Source organism: Corvus brachyrhynchos, unplaced genomic scaffold, assembly GCF_000691975.1.
Source record: "Corvus brachyrhynchos isolate BGI_N302 unplaced genomic scaffold, ASM69197v1 scaffold220, whole genome shotgun sequence".
Lineage (NCBI taxonomy): Eukaryota > Metazoa > Chordata > Aves > Passeriformes > Corvidae > Corvus > Corvus brachyrhynchos.
In genome coordinates this window covers 7,119,218-7,122,740 of record NW_008236209.1, presented here as the reverse complement: position 1 = coordinate 7,122,740, position 3,523 = coordinate 7,119,218, and positions in this window count along the sequence as shown.

Genomic DNA, 3,523 nt, shown 5'->3' with positions numbered 1-3,523 from the left:
CCTGCTGACTCATTAGATGTCATTTCCACTTCCCATAAAGCTTTTTAAAACAAGGTACATTTCACCTATTCTCCAGCCCAATACACTGGTTTAGTTGCACCTTAAAGAATTTAGTTTCTGAAATTTCTAGCAGCAAATAGCCCAAACATTATGAACAATCAAAAACAAATGCTTGTTTCTGCATTCTAAACATCATGATGATCACATTTCCAAGCACCAGATACGTATTCCATACTTGAAACATGACACACATTCACGTGTTTACTAAAGTATATCTGTCATACCATCAGATTTACAGGTTCTGATACTTATTCACATACGAAGCTTTTAAATTTATTTATTTAGTTATTAAAATAGCAAATTATCCCTGTAGAATCTAAATTCATGGGTCTCACTGGAATGTCTTTCCCCATGATCCAGTTTCTTTTCAGAGTACAGGCTTGTTTCCACTTCACTGAAATGCTACTAATAATATTCCGAAAACAAATCCCCAATGATAGCGTTCCAAGCTGATGTTCTGTTACCTTATTAAGAAGAGCCTAGAAAAAGAAATGGCTCTGTAAGTGGCAATTTGGGTTCTGAGTGCTTCTTGGAATTATGGTGAATCCCTTTTGTTTCAGAAGAATCAACAAACTCTGGAATGACTTTGTACAGCAAGTGTAAGTATTATTTCTTGAACAACTTCATGTACTATTGCAAAGTGAGTTTCATTGTTCCATTCAAACATATTAAGACTATATGAAAAGCTAATGTGGAAGAACTGCTGGCTCGTAGGAATACAAAATAACTTTTGATGCTTGTCATAGGCAGAAGATTAAGAATTATTTATTTAAATTTCTTTTACCAAAGTTAGCTCAATGCAGTATGCAGTAAGAATATGTTGGAATCTTTGGTTCTCATACCTATCTACACTGTGCACGTCACGTGTAACAGAAATACAGGCAAACTTTGACATTAACAAAAGGGATTTTTAAAATAAATGTTTTAAGCTACCATAAAACCAACAGCGAGCTACTGCTACACAACTTAACTGACTATATTTAATAAAATTTTCAAGTATTATTTATAATAATCAGTATTATTTTGATGCTTTAGGTTTTTTTGAAACACTGCACATGTTCCATTCCAATTCCTGGCTTCATACCACATCTCCAGTTTCTTCAGCTCAGTCCATGGCAAGTGTTCGGTGTCCAAAACCCCACAATTCTCAGTATCAGTGGAGGTATGCATCACTACGCCTACCAACAGGCTCATTTTTGTTACACATCTGTGGAAAACAGTGTGCAAACCTCCCAGGATTCCACAACCTGCATGTGGAAAGCCACCAATCTTAAAAAAGTATATCCCATTATTGCTTCCTTTTCCTATTTAACTTGGCTGGATGAGGAGCTACCGCCCAAACTGGCAAAAGTAATGTCTGGCAAACCCAGGCCTATAGTAGACACATGTACTGACACAGCAGTGTCATTCAGGGGATAAATTTCTGGATTCCTAAGCAAGCAACCAGTATCCTTTTTGAGACAACAATTTTAGCTTAGAAGTCACCTTGCTGGGACATCTCACCAAGTGACAGTAGCAAAAGCACTTTTCCCAAAGACTGATTGATAAACCACATATACGCTAGGGAAATGTGATGGTTTAGTGTTGATAGTCTTGATAACAGCCCACCTTTCCCATCAATGAGAAACCACCAACACTTCTACAGATAAAGTTTGTATCACCAGAACTACTCTGCCCAGATTAACCCCACAGCAGCTCTAATGGTGAGAATAAGGTCACGTACCCCAGACAGTACATGAACAGAAGCTTGGCTGCCACTCTTCTGCACCTCCACTACAACACAACCACTAAATTTTGTGGTCAATAGTCACCACGATTACTTGCAGCACATAAAGGTAAGCATAAGCAAATCTGTCCCAACCCAGGATCTGTGGTGTCAGGCCTGTGATTTGCACTGCATAGATGGGCTGATCCCAGCAGCACCAATAAAATTCCCGCAGGAGCAGGGATCTGTCAGAGGTAACACTCGCTAGGGCCAGCGTGTAATACCTGAACAATGCCAGCTCATTTCCCAGTGCTCTTTGAAGTCCTGACAAACAATTGTCACTGATATTTTTTCAGCACAATAAGGACCTTTCCTCCCTGAAGTTACTAAATATATGCTGCTGGTGTCACAATAGCACAGCTCTGCCAGTGTTTCCTTTGAAATCCCTTTCTTCATAAATTTAACTTGACAGAGAAAAACACGAAGTGAAACGTAACTTCTCTCCAGGGTCAGAAATAACATCAATTGTGATTTGTTTTTACTTAACAAGTGTCTGCTGAATAAATAAATCAACTGAGGAACTTTTTTGTTCCCATTTTAACTTCCAACAACCTCATCACCATGGCTTCCCAGTGCATTTGTTGGTTGTTTTTCTTCATAACAACTGCAAATAACTACAGAATGTCATCGGGTAAACACTTCATTCAGAAGAAAACCTCTTTACAGTCATGTCTTCACAGTGCTGTTTTAAAAGTTGCCTAATTACAGTGTAATCTACTTTTGTTACATCTCATGATCTACCCCTTAAATCTACACAAGTCTTTCTACACTATATACTCAGTAAAATTGATGCCTTTTGAGTGCATATTTACAAAATAAACTACAAAGTCTTCTTCAAAATTCCCTCCCGTGCCAAGCTGAGCAATCACTTTAAGCTACATGCAAATGCAGCACAGGATCTAAAGCACTCCACAAACATTTTGTTTCTCCAAAATGTTTTGAAGGCCTCAACTCGCACTTATGCAAACCAGTGTTTAAACTACCTGCAATTATTTGGGAGCGTCACCCAATGAGAGCACAGAGCCAGTAACCAGGATGGCTGGATTCCATTATTGCTAACTCTGTCACTGACACTCCATGACCTTGAGCAAGCTGGTTAACCCCACCTCAATTTGCTGATCTATGAAGGTACATACTCTGCAAAGTATTTCAGTAGGTGGACGGTCCTCTTTGAACTGGCAGAACTGCTCTGATACTTTGCAAAACTGCTACTGTTTACCCCTTCACAGGATGATGAGAAATGTCATCAGTAACTGTCTCCAGGATGCTGTAAAATGAAATAGTCTCAGAGCATTAACTACTAGCATGGGTGACCACACGCATAAATCATGCTGATACTGACAGCAAAATTGTCCTAATGGACCACATTATTTTTTTCAATGCTGAAAAGGTGACTAATGAAAGGAAATATTCAAATGCAACTAAGAGGTATGAAAAGCACTGAAAAATTAAGTAACAGCTGTGCATTGCTTCTGATCCATTCTGCTACAGGCTCACAAGAATCGTAGAGAAGACATTCAAGGGCACATGTGCTTCAGTCTCTATTTTCTCACTTTCAGTTTGTGTTTAATGCACTAAACTGGCCGATTATTTAAACGTGTACTGTGCTCATTAGAGCTGCGTGGCCCCAAACCGCCTCAGATTAACAGAGGGGAGCACTCTTCCCTGGGAAAGCGACGGGAGGAAAAGCGTTCCGAG